Source organism: Acipenser ruthenus, chromosome 2, assembly GCF_902713425.1.
Source record: "Acipenser ruthenus chromosome 2, fAciRut3.2 maternal haplotype, whole genome shotgun sequence".
NCBI classification, from domain to species: domain Eukaryota; kingdom Metazoa; phylum Chordata; class Actinopteri; order Acipenseriformes; family Acipenseridae; genus Acipenser; species Acipenser ruthenus.
This window is the reverse complement of record NC_081190.1, coordinates 97,212,334-97,236,519: the sequence shown is the minus strand read 5'-3', so window position 1 is coordinate 97,236,519 and position 24,186 is coordinate 97,212,334. Positions and strand designations below refer to the sequence as shown.

Sequence of the window (24,186 nt, the reverse complement as noted above, 5' to 3'; positions counted from 1 at the left end):
CCCCAAACACCTTGGAGGAAGGTGTGGAGTTTGTCCTCAGCTACCTGGAGGCAACCATAAATGGAACAGCAGCCCAGGTAGCAGGACCACCAGCAGAGGAGTACCTGCTGTCCCCATCTCCACCAGCAGAGGGTGAGTACCTGCTGTCCCCATCTCCACCAGCAGAGGGTGAATGCCTGCTGGTTTTGCCTCCACAGCCCAAGCGGGAGGAGCCTGAGCGTCCACAGCCCAAATGGGAGGAGCCTGAGCGTCCACAACCCAAATGGGAGGAGCCTGAGCGTCCACAGCCCAAATGGGAGGAGCCTGAGCGTCCACAGCCTGAGTGGGCGGAGCCCGAACGTCCTACGCCTGAGTGGGTGGAGCCCGAACGTCCTACGCCTGAGTGGGAGGAGCCCGAACGTCCTACGCCTGAGTGGGAGGAGCCCGAACGTCCTACGCCTGAGTGGGGGGAGCCCGAACGTCCACAGCCCAACAGGGAGGAGTCGGGGCGTCCACAGCCCAACAGGGAGGAGTCGGGGCGTCCACAGCCCAACAGGGAGGAGTCGGGGCGTCCACAGCCCAACAGGGAGGAGTCGGGGCGTCCACAGCCCAACAGGGAGGAGTCGGGGCGTCCACAGCCCAAAAGGGAGGAGTCGGTGCGTCCACAGCCCGAAGAGAGGGAAGTCGGTGCGTCCACAGCCCTGGGACCCAAGCCACCAGCAGAGGGAAAATGCCTGCTGGTTCAGTCCCAAGAGCCAGAAGGGGAGGAGTTACAGGCTCAACCCCCTGAAAATTTTTGGGGGGGAGAAGGGCAGGATGCTGGTGTCCCCCAGCAGCCTCTCGCTATGCTGCTGAAGGCAGCACGGCGCGCACATGCCCAGCCGCCACAGCAGAGGGAGCCACCACCGCAAGGAGCAGAGGAGCAGGAGCTGCCTCTGCCTCCGCCACCACCACCGCAAGGAGCAGAGGAGCAGGAGCTGCCTCTGCCTCCGCCACCACCACCGCAAGGAGCAGAGGAGCAGGAGCTGCCTCTGCCTCCGCCACCACCACCGCAAGGAGCAGAGGAGCAGGAGCTGCCTCTGCCTCCGCCACCACCACCGCAAGGAGCAGAGGAGCAGGAGCTGCCTCTGCCTCCACCACCGCCCGGAGCAGAGGAGCAGGAGCTGCCTCTGCTGCCCGTACCTCCGCAGGGAGTACGGTGGCCGGAGCCCCAGAAAGGGGAGCTGCCGGCCACGAAGGGGGAGGAGGTCTGGAGACCACCAACCCCAGCAGCAGTTTCGCTGCCGGAGATCGTGGGGGAGGTCCGGAGACCTGCTCCCATTGCAGCTTTTTCGCTGCAGGAGTTCTTGTGGCCGGAGCCCCACAGGAGGGAGCTGCCGGCTACGAAGAAGGGGGAGGTCGGGGGACCACCTGCCCCCGCAGCTTTTTCGCTGCAGGACGGGACCAACAGGCTGTCAGCCGTGCCACTACCGGCAGGGGTGCTGACAGCATGGCCAGCCATGGGCCCACTGAAGCCTCCCTTCCCAGCCCGAGACTTTGTCCTGGACTGCTGGGTTTTTAAGGGGGGAGGTGGCCGTTGAGGCCATGTGTGCTGCGCACAAGGGGGGGTATATGTGGCAAAGTGCCCCGCCCCTGTGTGCATTTGTGTGTATGCGTGCGTGTGTTAATGTTGGTGTATAGATTGGTACACGGGATATAAACGGGTCTGTGTTTCACGTGTGTTTAAAAAGTATAGATTTGTATTTAGGCACGGGATTGCACATCACGCACGTGCATTTAAAATATAATATGCGAGCACGGGGTTGCACAGAATTAATTCACGTGCTGGGATTCAAGTGAATAATTAATTAGTAATTGAATCCCAGCACAACAGTATATATAGAGACACATTTTCACTCACTGGGGGTTGGGTGTTCGGAAGAGGAGAACGGGTGAGAGAGAGAGGAGTAAACGTAAAGTGAAGATAGTAAATATAATAGTGTTTGTTCTCACCGTGTTTGTTTGTCTCCGTGCACCGTTTGTTAAGTGTCAGTCGTTTTGTCTGTGTGTTTATTTTGGCGTCAAGTGCCGTGTCCTGTTTTGTATTCCGTTGTTTAAACCTTTTATTTTGTTATTAAACGCTGAGTGCAGCCATTGCACTCAGCTCATCACAACCACCGTCTCTTTGTTTGGATTCCTTTCTGGTCTGACGCCACCCACTCTGGCCGTCTTTGTGACAGGGGGGTTTAGTTTATTTACCATTACCAAAAAAAACTTGAAAGAAAAGAATACATAAAACAGTCTGTTTAATCGAAACAAAACACAGGGTTGTCTTGGCAGATACAATCCAGTTATCTGTGCATGAAATGAGAGTTCCTTGATGTTTTTCCTTTGATTCATGAAAGGTCTGTAATCAGACGAGAAAGGGACCCCTGCCAGAGCTTGATTGCACCCTTTACCTGTCGCTTACCAAACACCATGCTCCTTGACAACCAGCTGAGGGCTTAAAAATGACATTCCTCTTCCATCCAGTTCTCTTCACAAATAATCAGTGTAGTGAATCTGTTGCAAGCATAATATTGGATTGTAATAAAAAATATATAATGTGACATTTTATAGCCACTTGCTGTCAAACATTTCGTATTATAACTTATACCAATACTGTACAGTAGATTTTTTTTTTTTTTTAGCCTACGCAATGTCAACTACAACAACTTCTGTTAAATTCTTATTTTAAGCATACACTGCTTAAAAATGCAGCCCAACTTAAAAAGATGTCTTAAAAATATTACATTTCCACTTACAAAATTCAGTCAAACTTGAATTTGTTACTTAACAAAAGATGGCACAGTAATCAATTTCTGATTCAAAATGCCGCTGAATACACCCGCAACCAATGCAGATTAAGCAAGCAAAAATTACAATAGGTAATTTTGAAGTTCATTGTGCAATACTACGACAACTACTACTACTACTAATAATAATATAAACCATCAATGTTATTTAGGACTCAACATACATTTAAAGAAAAACATCGTTGGATTTAATGTAGCGTCAAGTCTGTTCCGCTGCACACAACTTGGCTTTCCTATTGTTGTTGTCTTCAGATATTTAAACAAAAAAAAATCCAAACACCACTCTTTTGAGACATATTTACTGCAGGTTGATCGCATGTTAGACAGCACAGCAAGGAAAATGACTGTCTCAGTGTTCTTGCATCATAAGCGCGCTTGACCAAAATTATCGGCTAAAATAACAAAAACTGCCGATTCGACGATTGTGTTTTTTTCCTTATATAGGTGCCAATGCCGATAGGCTACCGATTTAACAATGCACCCCTATATATAATAAAAATCTGCAGACTACAGAAGCTCTTTTGCATAGCGGTTAAGACGGTCACTTATTGTGTGCCATTGTGCACTTGGGGAACCTGGGAAATACAATGCAGAACACCGGCAGTATCAGGAGCCACAATGTATGCTAACTTGCATTATTTGAAAGCCTTGTGTTCATCTTACAGCTGTGGAGTTGGACGTTGTTAAAGGCATTCCTTGAGTTGCATCACACCTGTTTGTTCGTTCAGGGGTACTGCAGCGTAACGGCGTGGTGACGACCTCCGGACGACCTTCCAGTCCCACCCTTAGGTCTCTCATGGACAAACACAAGGTGAAGAGGCAACGCCTGGATCGCATCTTTGAAGGTCAGAAACTGCCTGGGTATTCTGTTTGTATGCACTGATGACAGACTGCTGTATTCTTAAACTAAAGACTCTATCTGAGGCTTGAACGACCTGCTTGCTTTCGTTATTGTGATGCTCACTGGCATATATTTATTCTTGACAGTTTTCAGTAGAGTGCTGTGTGTAATTGTCTCAGGCTGTTCAATATGAGATATTCAGTATAGGGAAGTGTTTAAGTGTGTGTCTCACACTGTGGCCTTGATGGTGTTGTCTTGTTAAGTTGTTTTCTTACATGTTGAATTGTCCCTAGTGTTTGTCTTTGTTTGCAATATTTTAGATTTAGTCAAGCCTTTGTTAAAGATCCTTTTGTCGATAAATAACACAATTAAGTCAGTAGACGGCGATTTCCCTTGTTAAATCACCTGTTGTGAGGCGTGTGAGTAATAATGGAATGTCCAGACAGTAGTTTACTTGCAACAAAAATAAAATTTGTTTTATTAATATTATTTGTTACACGATAAAATAAAACAAACGAAAAAAAGAATGGCGTTGAGGAGGGGGTGCTGGAATAATGATAAAATGAAGGGTTCGGAAACTCCTTAGTCCTCTTCACAATATCCCCGGACATAAAAAGGGATAAAACAGAAAAGAAAACGTTAATGTGTATTCCGCCCCGTGATAACAAAAATTATATCACAACAAGCCAATGCTTTGTCTCTCCCTCCAGCCTATTCACCCCGCCTATGCTTTTTAGGACCAACCCCGAACACAGTAGCACGTTCCGTTTAGTATGCAACACCCCGCCCCTGTAGTCAGTGGAACACCAATCCCAAACTGACAAGTGTCCTTATAACTCACTTGACTCCAGTGGCTGGAATTTACATACTCGCACTTCCGCCCCTCACCAAGGTGCCGCCCCTCATAAAGATGACTTTCGTCATGGTCACGAGACCTTGGTAAGGGAAGTCCCGAGTTGGTTTGCTGCCTTCTACTGTCAGGAGGCTGAATTACACACCGAAACCCCTTTGACTCATCACATATCCCACACCTCAGAGTGGAGCCGAAGGAACACTCGGAAACCTCTAACCCCTCCTTTTTCCCTCCCTCCCGGGAAAAAAAATCAGCATTTTGGTGTAACTTACCCGCACGATGCCTTATTTGGAAGGCGAAGGGTTGGAGCGCCAGGTACCACCGCGTAATCCTAGCATTTGAATCCTTCATCATGTCTAACCACTTTAAAGAGGCGTAATCTGTGATGAGTACAAAGGGTCGTCCCAGAAGATAATATTTTAAGGACTCTACAGCCCACTTTACTGCCAGGCATTCTTTCTCCACTACCGAATATCTTTGTTCTCTGGGCAGTAACTTCTGACTAATATGTAATATCGGGTGTTCTATACCATCTCTTTCCTGGGACAGAACCGCCCCCAGACCAGTCTGCGATGCATCGGTCTGAAGGATGAACTCTCGGCTGAAATCCGGGCTTACTAATGCTGGAGCATGACTCAAATTGGTTTTAATAGATTCAAAAGCCGTCTGACACTCTGCACTCCATTTAATTTTATTTGAAGCGTTCTTTTTAGTGAGATCAGTAAGAGGGGCGGCTATAGTGGAAAAGTGTGGAATAAAGCGGCGGTATTATTATTATTATTTATTTCTTAGCTGACGCCCTTATCCAGGGCGACTTACAAGATATCACATTATTTTTACATACAATTACCCATTTATACAGTTGTTTTTTTTTACTGGAGCAATCTAGGTAAAGTACCTTGCTCAAGGGTACAGCAGCAGTGTCCCCACCGGGGATTGAACCCACGACCCTCCGGTCAAGAGTCCAGCTCCCTAACCACTACTCCACACTGCTGCCCCGGTAATAACCAGCCAACCCCAATAATGATCTCACCTGGGTTTTCATGGTAGGTACCGGTGAATCCAACAAAGCCTGGACTTTTGAAACCAACGGTTTCACTCTACCCTTACCCATTATAAAACCTAAATATTTAGTTTCTTCTTTTCCAATAGCGCACTTTGCCATGTTCGCTGTGAGCCCCGCCTTCCTTAGAGACTGTAAGACAGCTTCTAATCTATTCAAATGTTCTCTCCAGGAAGAACTATAAATGACTACATCATCAATATATGCAGCTGCATACTCTCAATGAGGTTGTAATACCCTGTCCATCAGTCTCTGGAAAGTAGCAGGAGCTCCATGAAGTCCGAACGGCATAGTACAAAATTGAAAAAGACCATCTGGGGTTGAAAATGCCATTTTCTCACGAGAGGCTTTCGTTAATGGAATCTGCCAGTATCCTTTCGTCAGATCCAAAGTTGAAATAAACCGTGCTCGCCCCAGCTTGTCTAAGAGTTCATCTACCCGAGGCATGGGATATGCATCAAACTTAGAGATAGCATTCACCCTCCTAAAGTCGATACATAACCATAGTGACCCATCTGGCTTGTCTATTGGTACAATTGGGCTACACCACTCGCTTCGGGAGGGTTCAATTACCCCAAGTTTCAACATACACTCCACCTCCCTCCGGAAAGAATCTCTCTGACTCTCTGGAATGCGATACGGCCTCTGTCTAACTTTCAGACCTGGCGGAGTGATAATAGCATGTTCAATCAAATGCGTTCTTCCAGGCACGTTAGAAAACACATCACTGAACATATTGATTAGATTGCTTACCTCTTTGCGCTGATCAGAAGTTAATTGTTCCCCCATCGGGATCTCAATTGTTGACACTGGCTCAATTGAGGGTCCAAAGTCCTCTCCCTCCTGTGCGGGAGATATAAAATGGACCTCCCGCTCTTTCCACGGTTTGAGCTGATAAATTTGATTTCTTTCCGACTCCCAGACTGTCGGATCTCATAATTAACTTTTCCAACCGCTCGAGTAACCTCAAAGGGACCCTGCCATTTAGCAGACAACTTAGATTCCGATGAGGGAAGCAACAACAACACTTTGTCTCCAGGTCGAAAGTTCCTGATTCTTGCATTTTTATTGTAGCTTTGCTGCTGCTTCTGCTGTGCCGCTTTGAGACTGTCATGTGCCAATCGAGCAACTAATTCTAAGCGATCACGTAACTGTAACACATATTTTACTACATTTTTAGACTCTTTTGACTGTTCTTCCCAGCCTTCTCTTATGAGATCCAAGATACCCCGTACATGCCGACCGTACAAGAGCTCAAACGGAGAAAACCCCATTGAAGATTGTGGTACCTCACTAACTGCAAAGAGCAAGTAGGGAAGCAGTTTGGCCCAATTACGTTTTTCTTGATCTACAAAGCGGCGCAACATACTTTTCAAAGTCTGTTTAAATCGTTCAACAAGCCCATCCGTTTGAGGATGAAAAACTGAGGTTCGAATTGAACGGATTTTCAATAATTTGTATAGTTGCTGAATACAGCCAGACATAAAATTAGTGCCCTGATCAGTGAGAATTTCTTTCGGGATTCCCACCCTAGAGAATATTTTTGCCAATTCATTTGCTACAATTTCTGCATTCATAGAGCGTAAGGGAACAGCTTCTGGATATCGTGTTGCGTTGTCCACTACTACCAAAATATACTGATATCCTGACTCTGTTCCCTCCAGAGGGCCTACCAAATCTACACCAATCCTTTCAAACGGTACCCCAATGATTGGCAGTGGAACCAGAGGTGCGGGGCGAACTAACTTAGGGGCAGCTAATTGACATTCAGGACACTCAGATACATACTTCCGCACAAGACCATAAACCCCTGGCCAATAAAACCGAGCCAGAATTCGTTCCTGGGTCTTTTCAGTTCCTAAATGACCTGAAAATGGGATATCATGCGCCAATCTCATGACTTCCGACTGAAAAGGCCCAGGAACCAATAACTGTTTTACGAGCTGTCCCGTCCCGGGAGCCCGGGTTATTCTATATAATAAGTGCACAGATGCGGAAAAAATGCGGAAATACCACTGGTCGTCCTTCCTGCATATCCTTCCCCTCAACATATCTAACCTGTTTCCAAGCATACTGTAATGTGGGATCATTTTGTTGTTCATATCCCAGGTCAATATCTCAGTCCCAATGGTTAGGTACACTGAGAGGAGTGTCTTTTATTATGTGACCTTCCACATCAGTAACCTCGCAGCCCCGGTTACACTGAACACCTACTCCCTTACCCTGCCGTTTAAGCGATTGGTTTACCTTTGAGTCAGACCCCTCCCCTTGTCGTCTTAGAGTTCCCTCATATTTCTCCACCCGGCGCTCTCTTTTTGTTTTTCTTGGGCAGATTTTAGGGTTAAATAGGTCGGATTGCAACGGGAAAATCTCGGCAATTGTTTTCTCCCGTTGCTTAGATTGTCCCCTGGTAGAAACTAAGACCATTTCCTGACTTAAAATACGATCAAAAATGGGATGAACCCGAGTTTCTCCATGGATAAAGGAGATAGCCACTTCACCCTGTGGCTCCCAGGATACCCCATCCAAGAGAGCTTGTCGAATCAATGCTTGTGCACACCCAGAGTCCGCAAATGCGTAAGTACTCTTTTCCCCGACCTTTACTCTTAGTTGATACGGGCCCTCCCGACATTCCCCAGTGTTCTTACCTGTTATTGCTGACCAGGATCTTTTCGCCAGGTCCACCTCCATCCTCTGACAATTCCTGGCAATATGTCTGGGCTCATTACATCAATAGCACACTGGGGTAGGAGGCACCAACGGAGTTTGTCTGTCCTGCGAGTCAATGACCGGCAGGTTAGGGGATTTTTCTCTCGCCCAAAATGGGGCTAACATCGGCCTCCATGGTCTGAAGGTCTGGTTACCCCCTTTTGGCTTCATTGGCTGGTTGGTCCGAGTTAGTTTAGGGGCAGGAGTGGGGTCTGAGACGGCGCCTTCGTTCGCGTTTTCATATGCCTCCGCCAGGATGATGGCTTCCTCGAGAGTAGTAGGTTGATTCCTTTTAATCCACTCTCGATTTCCTGGCGGTAGTACAGACGCGAACTGCTCTGTTACAATCTTCTGCACCAGTTCTTGGGGTGTATGTTCTTCCGGCTGCAGCCACCGGGTGCACTGATCCATAAGATACTGTCCTGCAACCCGGGGCCGCATCCCCTTGGACAGCTGGTATTCCCGGAAGCGGCACCGGTATGTTTCCTCCGTGATCCCGAGGCGTGAGAGAATAGCTTCCTTTACTTTATCATAGTTTGATGCCTCTGTGGCCATCAATGCTCTGTAAGCCGCCTGGGCTTCCCCTGTCAAGCAAGGTGCCAGTTTCATGGCCCAATGTTCCTTAGGCCACCCTGCTGCTTCTGCCACTCTCTCAAAGGTGACTAGGAAAGCCTCTGGATCATTTTCCGGAGTCATCTTCTGTAACTTAGGTTGTGCTGCAAACATCCGGGCCACCGCTGTCTCCGATGTTGATGGAGGTGTTGAGAGCTTCTCCAGCTGTCCAAAGAACTGGGCGAGCTGTTCCTGGTGCCGTGTTTCTCTCTCCTCTTGCTTCTCCTCCTGCTCCCTAAACATTGCCAAGACTGTAGCTGGATCTATTTCCCACAATGACATATTATTTGTTACACGATAAAATAAAACAAACGAAAAAAAGAATGGCGTTGAAGAGGGGGTGCTGGAATAATGATAAAATGAAGGGTTCGGAAACTCCTTAGTCCTCTTCACAATATCCCCGGACATAAAAAGGGATAAAACAGAAAAGAAAACATTAACGTGTATTCCGCCCCGTGATAACAAAAATGAAACCACAACAAGCCAATGCTTCGTCTCTCCCTCCAGCCTATTCAACCCGCCTATGCTTTTTAGGACCAACCCCAAACACAGTAGCACGTTCCCTTTAGTATGCAACACCCTGCCCCTGTAGTCAGTGGAACACCAATCCCAAACTCACTTGACTCCAGTGGCTGGAATTTACATACTCGCACTTCCGCCCCTCACCAAGGTGCCGCCTCTCACAAAGATGACTTTCGTCATGGTCACGAGACCTTGGTAAGGGAAGTCCCGAGTTGGTTTGCTGCCTTCTACTGTCGGGAGGCTGAATTACACACCGAAACCCCTTTGACTCATCACACCTGTATTAAAGACTGTCTGTTTATATACAGTACAAATTCATTTTATATATATATATATATATATATATATATATATATATATATATATATATATATATATACAGTATATATATATTTTAAAACATCTTTAGAACAATACTACTATAAACAAACCACTGCAGACAAAACTGATAGAATTGGTAGATAGCTATTAATCCTTAAAACAGGTTAATTTAGTTAACATACTGCACTTTACAAACCTGATGCTTCACAGCTTTGCTGCCTGAAAATACATTTATTTTCTATCATATCTAGACTATAAATCAGAGGTGTTTTTGTTATCTAAATGTAATATTTTCTTGCTCTGGCCCCCTGTTCTCATTGTCATTGTTCAACCCTTGCATTACAGTACTTCTTAGTATGTGGGTCTGACTGGAATTTATATCAGCTGAACTGGGGTTGGGAGTTTCACATATATATTTTTCAAACTTTTTTTTTCTTAAGATAAAATATGTGTTTACTGTACTGTATGTGGTTCAGTACTTGCAGATGTGCTTTAGAATATGTTTTGTTCTGATGCAGTTTTTAACAAACACTTTCCGGGACTCAATCATTTAATTTATTTTCTCTGGTATTCTGTAGCAAGTATATGTAAAAAGACAGACATTATCTCCACTTGGTTGGCAAAACCAGGACACCTGACCAGACAGGCATTAGGTGCTTGAGACGCGCTAGTCACCAACACAAGTCAGTGGCACCAGCTTTCAAAGCACAACAGGAAGTGGTTCTTATAGAATCTGGCACACAGGCATTAGATGCAGCATTACGTAGCAAAGCACTCAAACTGAAGGACATGAGAGTGGGAAGTTTATTTTTAAAATTGATGGTTCATTGGCTAGAAAGAGGGTTACTTGTATCTACTGTCAAAGTGAGTTCCAGTATCACAGAAGTGCATCTAGTCTGCTGTACCACCTGCGTTCTAAACATGCTTTCACTTCTCAAATACACTTTCTAGTAGTTCTTCTGCTACAGACAACAACAACACAACAACCAGTGCTGTTGCAATACTGCCTACAGACCTGTTAACATTGTAGCTTTGTTTTATTTCAATAACCACATTTATTTTAAACAATATTATTTACAATTATAGAGGATAAAACCGTTGCTCAGTGAATGTTTTGTTTTATTTAGACAATTTCAAGTTATAAGTAAAAGAGAATTTAAAGTTGTTATTATTATTATTTAAATGACAATTAAAAACATCTGTTTATGAGTAAAGGAAACTGATAATTGTAAATGCAGTAAGGTGAGTAACAAACTGACTCCATTATGATTTAGCATTTGGTACAACCCTGAGCACAGTACAGATACAGTATAGTGGAACTTCGCACAGTCTGTCCTCTAAATCTGGATCCACCATGTGCCAATACACTACTCAAAACAGTGAAAGGAGCACACATTAAATATAGCAAAAAGAAACATGACCATACAATCAAAGCATGGGTTCATTTGCTAGATAGACCTTTTACGTGCTCTTCAATAAATTGTGACTGCTGTTGAGATGCGGCTCCCCCCAACCCATTTAGACTTCAGATTAGATCATTAGTCAAGTGGCTGCTCAGGGGATAACTACACAAAATGGCACTGAGGAATCGCCATTCTGTTACACACAGCAACTAGTCACCATAATAAACAACCAAACTGAGAAACAGATAGCAGGAGTCTGGTTTGAGGTCTCGGAATTGAAGCTCTGCGGTTCACATATAGTGAACTATGACAGGATCTAACTCAGTGCTGTCTAGCGCCTCACTAAACACTTTAATGTTCAGTCTAAAGTTACAGTAAAATAAGCCAAAAACAGAGCGTAAAGCATTGGAGGTGCTGACAGGCTCTAAGAGCTCATTGTCCCAATATACAGTGGTTTGCAGAAGTATTCACCCCATACCAATAATGTCACATTTTGTTGAATTACAAATAATGTATGCACAGTTTTTCAAACAAACTTTTTTTTATTCAGAGCTGTAGTTGTTAAACTGAACACTGTTATATGAGGAGGAGGTTAAATGTCAGCAAAACCTGCAAAGAAAATGTACAAAATGAAATGTACTGGTTGCATAAGTATTCAGCCCCTTAAGTCAGTACTTGGTAGAAGCATCTTTTGTAGCAATTACTGCTATGAGTCTTTTTGGATAGGTCTCTACTAGCTTTGCACAGTAGGATGGTGAAATGTTTGCCCATTCTTCACTGGAAAATTGCTCCAGTTCTGATAAGTTTGTTGGGGATTGTTGATGGACTGCAATCTTCAAGTCTCACCATAAATTTTCGATTGGATTCAAGTCAGGACTTTGACTGGGCCACTCAAAAACATTAATTCTCTTCTTGTTCAACCACTCCAGTGTGGCTTTGGCTTTATGCTTCGGGTCACTGTCCTGCTGAAATGTGAATTTCCTCCCCAGTTTGAGTCTTGGCTGACTCAAACAGGTTTTCCTCAAGAATTCGCCTGTACTTTGCACCATCCATTCTCCCCTCTATCCTGACAAGCTTCCCAGTCCCTGCTGAAGAGAAGCATCCCCATAACATGATGCTGCCACCACCATGCTTGACATTTGGGATGGTGTTGACTGGGTGATGTGCAGTGTTGGGCTTGGGCCAGACGTAACGCTTGGAATTTACACCGAAAAGTTAAATTTTTGTCTCGTCTGACCACAAAACCTTTTTCCACATGTCTGCAGTATCATCTACATGCTTTATCGCAAAGTCCATACGTGTTTTAAGATGAGGCTTCTTGAGTAATGACTTCTTTCTCGCGACTCGTCCATACAGACCAGCTTTGTGTAGGGACCGGCTTATTGTTGATGTGTGAACACTGACTCCCATCTCAGACACAGAACTTTGCAGATCTCTCAAGGTCATTGTTGGCTACAGAGTGACATCCCAAACTAGTTTCCTGCTTGCCCGGCTGCTCAGTTTGGGAGGGCGACCTGATCTGGGTAGTGTCTGGGTGGTATGATGCATCTTCCACTTCTTAATGATGGACTTCACTGCTGAGAGGGATAATCACTGACTTGTTTCAAAAGCTCCTTGATCTTCATGGTTGCTTTATTGGATCACTATGTGAGTTGCAGCTTGAAAGTCTTTATATACCTGAGGGAAATTATCTAAGTTAAACCACTTTGAGTTTACATAGGTTGAAACCATTTCACTAATTTTGTGATCTTTCAAACAAATCATTTGCACCTGAGTTGATTTAGGGCTGCAGTAGCAGGCTGCAGGGGCTGAATACAACTGAGATTAATCTGTTTTTCTCTGTAAATCTTACTTAATTATATTCTGTATGCATTATTTAACTTTATCACTGTGGATTAGTTTGTGTAGATTCTACATGTAAAGTCTAATTTGAAAGCGTCATGGAGTATAGTCAGGTGCCAACAAAATGTGAAAACTTTGCAGGGGGGTGAATACTTCTACAAACCACTGTGTGTGTGTGTGTGTGTGTGTGTGTGTGTGTGTGTGTGTGTGTGTGTGTTTGTGTATATATAAATGAAGATTAGGCTAGACCTGTGTTGCTTTGGGATATCACGACATTCACATTGTCTGCAGCTATTGAGAGGAATTCCAACTCTAGCCTCATTAAAATAAAATTAATTAAAATGGATTTGGAGATTTGAATCATTTTTTTTGGTTTTGTTCTCTCTCTCTCTCTCTCTCTCTCATTTGTACAATTACAACATCGAGCTGTCGCTGAGTACATTGCATCTGTTCTGCTAATTCAGCATAATAGAACTTTGCCTCAACACCTGTCTAGGAGATTTTGTTGTGCGTTTTGTGAAAAAACAATTTCAGCAAGATTGATTTGAGTAAAACCTGCAAAGGGATCACTAGAATTAATGTTGCTTGAGACGATTATAGAAGAACTCTGAGCAGAGTAGTGACTCGGGGTTAAAATACCAAATCAGCTACTGACTCCTTATCCCCTTAGTCAGGGATATAAAGTGTATTGCAGAGGGTTAAGAAGTCAGTAGCTGATCTGGTATTTTAACCCTGAGTCACTACTCTGCTCAGGGATATAAAGTATATAGCACAGGTGGGCGTATGTAGTTTGCACGTATTTGTTTATATCTAGAAGACTGCTTGTTCAGAAGTGATGCAAGTTTTAATTTCAGGGTAATGAGTTGGTTTGTCTGGCTTTCTTTCTGCATGTTAATTTACTGTATAAAATGTATCAGAAACTGGAGGTATATTAAGGTATTGGTCCATCTATATCTCAGACTTGCACATTTTACATGTACGTTCAGCATAGGTCATAGCAATCCACTTAGCCAAGACTGCAACAACCCTCCAAAAATAATAATAAAATGAATATGGGATCGAAATATGACAATCTGTCCTACTGTATATATCAATAATATGTTCTTGTACTGTATCTTATTTTTCTAATTCATGAGATCCCTTAAAAAAGGCATTATATATGCTTGATAAAAGGATGGCAAGTATTTAACATCAGAGTCAAGCAAAGTTTGTTTTTGTATTTTACCTTTATTGTTTTCCCTGGTGTCGGTATTCTATTAAGTTGCTTAATACAGTAGACGTGACAATGACATTTGGTATAGTGGGTTGTGAGGGGACGGGAATCTCCTGCTTGAAGCTTGTGTCTGTTCCAAAGTAATAAGGTTCCATGGGGAGCTGAATTGCATGGCAATTTCATCAGCATCAGCAGCAGCAGCTGACAGCAAGCTCTGCAAGAGGGTTGTAATGTCTCTCAGTGTTTAAGGGCAATGAGCTCATTAAGGACGTCCAGGATTCATTTGCTCATGCATACTCTTCCAAATGCTATAATGTAGTATAACAAGGGCGCTTTTTATTTTCAGCTTTTATTTCATGTTTTTGCTGGGTGATTTTAGATCTTTTTGTTCAGAAATGTTTATCAGGGTTTATCAATTATTTATACTGTCCAAAAAGCGAGTTGGGCTGTTATTTCTGGTATTGTCACGAGAGTACAAGATTCTGGGATTTTGTTGAATTGGAGTAATGTCACATCCCAGGATCATACAAGCCATCCCTCATTAATTACAATATTTATTTTTTCATGCTTTATTTTTTTATATATAAAAAAATAAAAATAAACCTGATTCAAGTCTCAAAACATTCCTCTATTTTATTATTGGAATAATCAGTGCATTCAAATTGCATATTCTTTTTCTCATAATTTTTTTAAATGTTTTTCTGAACTTTTCTGAATTATTATTATTATTATTATTATTATTATTATTATTATTATTATTATTATTATTATTATTATTATTATTTTAATTAAGATGCAGACCATTTTAGTTCATGAAACTCTGTAATAGCTGGGTGTTGTGAGGGAAGAGTATTCAGGACGGTATCTGGATTTGCAGTATATGTCTGGGGTCAGTTAATGTGTGTTTACAGTGTGTTTACAGAAGTAATCTCCCCGACCCTTTCAGTGTGTGTGTGTGTGTGTGTTGTTTAAAGCAACACTGACAGGTGGATGGAACATATTTTCAGATCCTTTGTGGCAGGGCTGAGGCCCTGCACATGAAAATGTACATTTGTGTTTGTTTAGTTTTGTAAATATATTTTTTATAAATATAACAGACGCTGTGCCAGCTGACTTGGTAAAGCTGCTGTTTAACTATTTTTAAAATATTTTTGTTTGTTTGTCAGGGCAGTTTTAAGTGTTAATTAACTCAAATCAGAAATCATAAACTCTAGAGTTGATCTACATTGTATGCATATGCTTTGGAATCTCTGCAGTATAGCAAGGCACAGTTGACAGTTTCCATTAACTGAGGTTAACAATTGTCCACTGAGAGCTGGACTTAATGTCCAGCACAGTAGTACACTTCCTTCTGGAAGGGACAGATTTCCTAATGCAGTGTTTTGTCAATCTACATTTATAATAAAAATTAAAAAAAAAACACACACAAATAAATATACTGTGTATGAAATAATATGATTTTCAATTTGATGTTTTATGTACCTCCACAGATATGGTTAATTGGTTTCAAGTTAATTGGTTTTATGGAGTTGCACGACTACACACCTACATTTGAGCACTAGAGGGAGCTGTTTCATTTTTAATGCTTGACTTGTATTCCTGAAGATTTTTGTTCTTGCCAGACTAAAAGCAATGCAGCAACTTGAAAGCAACAATACCTTTAAATGGTTAGTATCTGTAAAGAAATCCACACAGCTGTTTAAATCCTGTTAATAATGGTCAAACCTAAAAAGTGATCATTACAGTAGCCCCTCACCCCTCATCATGTAGAATCTTATCTAAGTATATTCACCGCTCCCTTGGCAACCATGTTGACATGGAGTCTGCGGGTCCTGCCCAGCAGCACTGGAAGTTAGGAATGACTCTAACTGCAGCTTGGGATGTCCCATATTTATACAGAATCGCAAGATTTCACCAACACCCTTTTCACTCCCATCCTCCTGGGTCTAGGTTGCTTCAAGTTATACAAACAGGTTTTTACAGCACTTGCCTCCTGTGTAATCTTAGGGTGTTTTCCTTTCCTGCAATAGTTCAAAGGTTTTTATTGCTCTTTATGAGTCTCTATTTACCATTTGCTGCTTCCTTAATCAAGATAGTCACACTTTTGATCAAAGTTAAGGTGTTAACTTAATTCATTTTCTCTAATCAGTAAAAGAATGATGATCTTTGAGAGCCAGAATGCAAATGTATGCCATAAGTGCACAATTGTGTTGTTTGCTTTATTAAGTTACAATGAATCAATTCTAACATTTGCAGTCTTCTAAAAAATATATATAACATATTGGATTAAAAATATTAAAGGGTTGTTTTTTGTTTTTGTTTTTATCCCCAATACACAGTTCTGTATCAATTCCATATGTCAGTGGGTTTATACAAATATAAAATGGATGGACCTGTGGTATTGGGGTTTGTATTAAATACTGGCCATGAAACTGCCTAGTACACTTACTCGTACTTATATTCTCATTTATCCATCTCATAGATCTGTGCCATAATGACCTTTTGAGCCGTCACTTAAACTTGCACATTTCCCTTAAATGTTCACATTTCCTGGTTTGAATATTTATTTTAAAGCACTCTTTTTTTTATTTACTGTAAACTGTCGAAACCTTGTTTTTTGTGACTCCCAAATTGGGCAAATAAATAAAAGCGTGTGTATTCTGAAAATCAGATACTATTATAGGCAGGTGTTTCTTAGTTTGCACAACATCTGCCAGCAGCAATTTTTTATATATATATATATTTATTTTATCACTGCTGCAGATGGCCATGTTTGAGTCTTTTTTTGTATAGTGCTGTTGTTAAAACCCTCATGCTTTCTGTTGCCGCTCTTTTTGTATCTGTGTTTTATACTACAGGTCATGTGTATGTGTGTGTGTATATATATATATATTGTAACAGAACCGCACCCACTCGGGTTCTTTGCCCCTTTAAAAATAGACCCAGGACACAGGAAATTGAGGTTTAAGCGCTGACGCGCTATATTTTTTTAATAAACAAACACAAAAACAAAATAAACAAAACAAACACCTAGCTCTTTTCTTGAGCACGAAACCAAAACACAAAACAGGAACCTAACCTATATAACAGCACAGCTAAGCTGTTTACCTGCAAAAACCAAAATCAAACAAAAACAAAACACAGTTTTTAAACAAATAACACAAATCCCAACAAGGCTTCCACACAGCACCTTCCTCTTCATACGCCTGCACACCCTAGCAAGCGGGCTCTCCACACAGCAGCCCCAAACAGACTGGCTGCTTTTCTTGAATACCCTGCACCTGGCTCTAATTTACAATGATAGCCAGGTGCAGAGGATCATTACTAATTAAACAATTAATCAAATTAAATTAAACAATTAAACAAACTAAGGCTGTTCCCCTCTGGGACTACACTATCTCACAATATATATATATATATATATATATATATATATATATATATATATATATATATATATATATATAATTAGCGACAGTTATTCCGGATCATAATGAACAGCAGCAGTGGCAGTCAGGCTGTCATTTTCTTCTTGATTGCATAGATTGTGACGTCCTCTTTTCTGAGACACAGTGTGAAATATATTCAGAATTTCCAATTGAAATTTGTGGGCGTTCAATTCAAGGCAGAGTGGCCACAATGTTTAGCAAGGATATACTAATACAGGTAATGCATTTGGGTTCCATGGAAATGTTTTTTTTGAGGGGGGTTGAATGAAAGTCCCGCTTGGTTCTTGACCCGCCTGGTCAATATCTATAAGCAGATTGAGGCAACAACTGTACAACTGTACACTGCATTGCTTGCTTTTTGCGTCATGCCCGGGTTATATTCCTGTGCGACATGCAGATTCTCTTCCTGCTTGGGGCCAGAGCACGTCAAGGAGGCACTGGCTAATCGCAGCCTCTGCGAGTTTTGTGCACCTTTCTCCAAGCACATGCTTGGGAAACGTTTATCCTGCAGCTCTGCGTCTCTAACTCCTGCTCAGGGCTCTTCCCATCACCCTCTGTTAAAGAGGTGGCTGCGGAGTGATCGGTAGGCTCGGAGCAGATAGAAAAGCTCTGGGCAGCTGTTTCCCACCAAGGAACTGTTCTTGCAGAATTACTGCAGGAACAGGTGGGTGAACAGTTCCCATCTGAGGACGTGGAGTCTGACAGCACTTATGTCTGACTTGTTAATAAGCTCTCCCTGTCAGCAGAGCTTCTACCGCTGATCAAGAGAGCCACTGCAATATTGCAAGTGCCCTAGCCTACAGAAGCCAAAACAAGGCAGTCAATTTGTTTGGTACCGTGGTGGACAAGAGGCTGCAGCACTCTCACTGCGAGCGGGAATCCATGAAGGAGCTGGTTCGACTTCCCAAGCGACCTCCTCCAGTGCGTAAACCAGCGGCAATCTGGCGCACTAGGCCCCAGCAACCTCAAAGACTGGCACAACCAGCTGTGCCCTCTGCCAGAGGTGATGTTCGGGACAGGCCCGCGACGAGGCTTTAATAGGTTCCGCCACCCTGTGCAGAGACAGAGACCACCAGCCTTAGGAGTTTGCTGCCACAGGCCCAGGGCCCCTTTTCAGGGAGCCATCTGGAGTATTGGTGTCAATGCACCACGGACATCTGGGTGCTTACTACTGTTCAGACCAGTTATTCGCTGCAGTTCAAGAATGGACCCCCTCACTTTCGGGGCGTGAGTACAGCATCAGTCACGGACCCGTAATATACCGCTGTGGTGTCTCAGGAGGTAGCAGCTCTGCTGAAAAAAATGGCTATTTGTATGATAGACCCCCTCCAGTGGGAGGAGGGGTTCTACTCCAGGTACTTCCTATTGCCAAAGTGGGATGGTGGCCTCAAACCGATCCTCGACCTCAGACAGGTCAACCTGTATATGAGCTGAAGGAGGTTCAAAATGTTGACAATGCAACAGCTGTTGCAGTCAATCAGACCAGGCGACTGGTTCACCATGGTGGACCTCAAAGACGCCTATTTCCACATTCCCATAAGACCAGCACACATGAAGTACCTGTGGTTCACCTTTCAGGGAACAGCATATGAGTTCCGTGTCTTGCCATTTGGCTTCTCCTTGGCTCCCTGTGCCTTCTTGAAGTGCATATAAGCTATCCTGGCTCAATTATCATTTTTGCCCAGTCTCCAGCACAGGCAGAGGCCCACGCGGAACTGCTGTGGGAGACCACAACAGTGTTGGCTTACATCAACAGTCTCCATCGTGTGGTCCGCAAGCTTTTGCTCTGGGCACACAAGAACCTCCTCTCACTGCAGGCAGCACATCTGCCTGGGGTGGTGGACCTCTTCTCAAGGAGAGTCCCCAGCGGCTCAGAGGAGGCTTCACCCTATGGTGAGCCTCATTTGGGAGAGGTTTGGGAGAGCAGAGCTAGATCTCTTTGCCTCCCAGGAATCAATCCACTGTCCCCTCTGGTTCTCCATAATAGGAGGCGGGGACCCACTGGCAATAGATGCCATGTGATGATCCTGATGGTCTAATGGTTTCCTGATGAACTAATGGTTTAATGAGAGAATGTATTCATACCAACTATAAAACACTTACTGTTTTGTATCACAATACAAACTATACATACCTCTATTACAATACGATATATAACCTCCCCCCAGGCGGTGCTCGGCCAATTGTGCACCGCCCCCTGGGAACTCCCGTCCATGGTCGTCAGTGGAAATAGCCTGGACTCGAACCGGCGACCTCCAAGCTGTAGTGCGCATCCTGCACTCCACGTGGAGCACCTTTACCGGATGCACCACTCGGGAGCCCCAAAGGTTCCCTTTTATGCCAGTAATGCCAACCCTTAAAGTTTCCCATAGTAAAAGCATAGCAAAGTGTATTAAAGCATGGCAAAGCATAGGTAAGCGTTGTAAAGCCCAGAGAGGTATGGTAAAGCATATTACAAAACATGGCAAACCATGGGAAACTAGTATATGGTAAATGCATAGTATAACCATGGGAAACTACAAAAATACAATGGTATACTTTTATAAGAGAAAGCATTATTTCAGAGACCGTTTCAGGTATTGACTATATTTTTACAGGGTTATATAAAAAATAATGTATGATAAATAGGTTTTTGAAAATGAATCTCCACACGACAGTTTTCCTACACATACACTGTTTTCTGTGCTCCCATCCAGTCAAGGAAGTTTTGATGCTAATCCCCATCATTTCCATAATGCTTAGTTTGTTGTCATGCTGGTTTCCGCCAAAGGTGCTCCCAGACTCACAATAAAAGGCTCAGATATTACTGAGGCCACATTAAGTTAAACACCACTGCAGCTGCACGGAAATTGCACCTGTTCATAGATGTTTATATCTATAGTAGCTTAAACCATGTCCATTATACTGACTGTTCAGAAAAATCTTTAAAGGAATTGTGTGTGTGTGTGTGTTTTAACATCTCTTTTTGATCATTTTATATACATATATATATATATTATATGATCAAAAAGAGATGTTAAAACATATATGTATTTATTAATGGCAAGTAAAATAGGTAAAAAAAAATAAAAAATTAATTAGCATCTTTAATCAGTCTGACAGTCAGATTTGTGCAGTCGAAGAATCTAGGTACCTAAAGACATAAAAAGTGCTTGTGTCCCTGCATGGAACTTATTTCAAAGTGGCAGTGTGCCAGGGTTTCCATGGATAAATCCCTTTCACTAAGTATATGTTACAGGTTTAGACTGGTCCATCAGTTTGTTGTCTGTAGCTTAATATTAACACCATAAAGGCCTCTACACACCCTGCGCGATGTGACAAGCGAATGTGTCGTATGACACACCACAAAAAATAAAACCTGTATTTTTGATACGAGCCGTTCACACTGCCTGCGATGTGAAGGGCGACACTGAAGCGATGTGAAAAAATAGGATTGGTGTCTATTTTACTATTTTGTCACCAGTGAGGAACAGCTTCCCTTGCGCGCCTTCAGTAAACAATGACAGAAGAAAAGATCATTCTTGCATTGTCAAAATACCCAGAGCTGTACAATAAAAGACACAAACATTAGAAAGACAAGCTTGCTTGTTGCCACTGGTGTGAAAGGTACCATTTTATCGCAGGACAAATCGAATCGCGTCCGGTGTGTGGAGACCTTTAATTATACTAGCGGCCATTGTGACCTGAGAACATACAGTATGATGGCACACAGAAAATAAATTACTGTTCTGGCGACACAACTGTTACGTTGTAACTTATTAGGTTAGTAAAAGGGAGCATAGGAAAAAACTAGTGAAAAATCAGCCTCTTCCTCAAAGCTTTGTCCTGGAAAGGCACTTCCAGAGATTGTATGATTGTGGGGGGAAAGGTTATTGCTTTAAACATTGTTCAATAGATATTGTACATGGAATGGCGCTGAGTATGTACAGTATAGCCCTGTGTTTTCCTTGGTGTTTGTCACTGGACCTTGCTCCTTCTTTCCTTTGCTTTGTAAAGCACTTTTGGATGCTACAGTGCATGAAATGTGCAATGCAGATGAAAAATGAGCATTCATAGCAAAGCCACTGCTGCTGCCTGGCCTTTTATAGGCATTGCTTCCACAGAGAAAGCTCTTCCGTGACATATTGTTGTTCTTACAGAGTCCCTCTTACAGCATAACCAGTATGGTGTTCATTTGTTAATAGTAAATCTGACCAAAGCTCTGTCTCTATATAAATAGACAACTCAAACGTTTCTCCTGTTACACAACTTTAGTGCAGGATATAGCAGGATATATATCTTTTTTGTCAACATGTATATTGTATACTGTGACAATGGGGATAGTTTGTGTGTACAAATACAGCATTTATAATGCAAACTGCACATTTGAAAGAACGCTATCAGAGTTCAGGGTTTCCAGGGAATTTGGTCATGGAAAAAGAGAAAGCCATGAACATGGCACTTTTGCAGAATGATTCATTCACCAAAATAAATCAGTATCAACATAGGAGATGTTCGAAGTGAGCAACATTCTGTTGCTGGCATATTTTATGCCTGCATCTTTACACTTACATGCATAGGTGGCGTGATTCTTTTGTTTTGGGGAGGCTATTCCATACTTTCCCCCCTGCATTTATTGAACCCATGTACAGTAAGATACATACACATTAGGCCTATATATATCGTATTACTTCAATTTGGCGCCGCAGCGTTTATTTTAAATAGATCAAAATGACTGCGGCCCTTAAACTCGGGCGGCGATTATACGAGGGCGGCCTTTATTAATAATACTATGCTTTACAAACGCGCACTATACTCTTGTGAATACAGTACATTTACTGACAGTTAACGAGAGCCTATTAGGTGGGAGTTGGGAGGTCGGGAGTACTGTACCAGCGAATCAGGAGTGTGTATTGGTTGCTATGGGGCAGGACAAGAATAGGAGATAGAACGGTAGTTGAGTGTGATGCAGTTGTTTTTCTTAACAAAAAATATTTCCTGTGAATATCGGTTTGATTTCTGTTAAAACTAAAATATATCCTACTCAGTCATTTTTTTTTCTCACTGTAATTTACCTGCAAGTTTGTAATTTCTCTGTAAGAGAAACTGAAACTATATCTTCTCATAGATAGTAAGCAAGTTTTTATATATATATATATATATATATATATATATATATATATATATATATATATATATATATATATATATATATAATTGTACAGGACTGACTAAAATTTCAGTTGAATAAAAAACAAAACAACTAAACCCCATACAAGATTTGCTTACTAAGGTGGGTGTACATTAGCTTGTATTACGTGCTGGATTGAGGTTGCAGTCTCTTTGGGAGTGTCATGTACATAGCAGAGTTGCACATTTCTTTCTTTATTTTTTGAGCAGGGGTAGAAAGAAAATACTTTTACGTTTCTTTATTGAGAGCAGTGTTTATTCAAGGGTGGCGTCTATTAAAAAGCTGATATCTGAGTGAGGCGTTAATTCGAAGTAATGAGGTATATATATATATATATATATATATATGGATGAAGGCTATATTTGCATCCTGAGCCATTTGAAAAGTACCACTGCTGTCTTCGCGTCGACTCTAGGTTAGACTGACACATGCGTCTCGTGTGTGTGTGCACCGCGGGCGGCAAGAGATCAAACTCATAAGGGAGCCGTGGGTGAATGAGGTTCTACTCAGTGTGTGTGGATGAAGGCTATATTTGCATCCTGAGTCATTCGAAAAAAAAAAGGCATAATATGAATTCTGTTTATTTTTCTAATTTACCAATTATGGAAGGCACTGAAAATGTATCCGTTTTTTAAAAAAGTGTAATGCTGGCACACTGGGTATCACCAAATGAAGATCAAAAAAAGTAAAAAGCAGAAATATATTTAATCTTATTCACACTCACATGTGCAAAAAAAGTGAATAAAGTGCTCAGAAATGCAAACGTTTCAGCAGCCTCCGCTGCTATCATCAGTGCATAATACTAAACACATGTTTACAACTTGTATAGTCTCAAATCATTTGTATTAAAAATATACATATGAATCCAATTGGCAATTAGACTGGCAATGAAAATGAAAATAAAAAAACACAAAAAGTATCCAGATGTCCTATGTAAATAAAAACTTTTCACATCAGAGACATCACAAAATTATAAATATAAAGGGCCGTACTGTACCTGCATACTTCATTTGAACTCAAAGTAATTTTAAACTATTTGCAGCAGTTAACTTGGTGATGTTCAAATACAATTACATTCATCAGTTAGGAGCTCTTTTTCTATTTGTCCCCGTGTACAGTCAATACTATACAGTATGGCTTCATACAGTATTTCCTTCACCTTGAGACCTACAGCACTGTACAGCATTAGGAGCATCTCCTGTGGCAGCAAGGACATGGATATCCATATCACTAAAACAGTAGAGTTACTGAGCGGAGACAGCTACAACCAGAGGTCGCTGCAGTGTCTATCAACCTAACCCTCTCCGGAGGTGCTTTTACATGCTATGTAATATCTCATGGTCTACAGTAGAGCTCCTCAATGCAGCAGTCTGTA

General features: G+C 42.3%; 1 protein-coding gene across 4 annotated transcripts in view; it reads left to right on the top strand.

Annotated features, from left to right (window-relative positions):
• The window catches only part of LOC117409559 (C-terminal-binding protein 1-like), a 164,254-nt gene that overhangs the window by 14,194 nt on the left and 125,874 nt on the right, over positions 1–24,186 (top strand). For 2 of the 4 annotated variants that reach the window (XM_034015797.3, XM_034015793.3), the window contains exon 2: positions 3,542–3,658. The exons of 1 other annotated variant lie outside the window; for it this stretch is intronic. The gene's annotated coding sequence lies outside the window, so the exon portion shown is untranslated. Of the gene's footprint in view, positions 1–3,482; positions 3,659–24,186 lie in introns of those variants that run through there. One more of the 4 variants, XM_034015794.3, reaches the window with a different exon arrangement.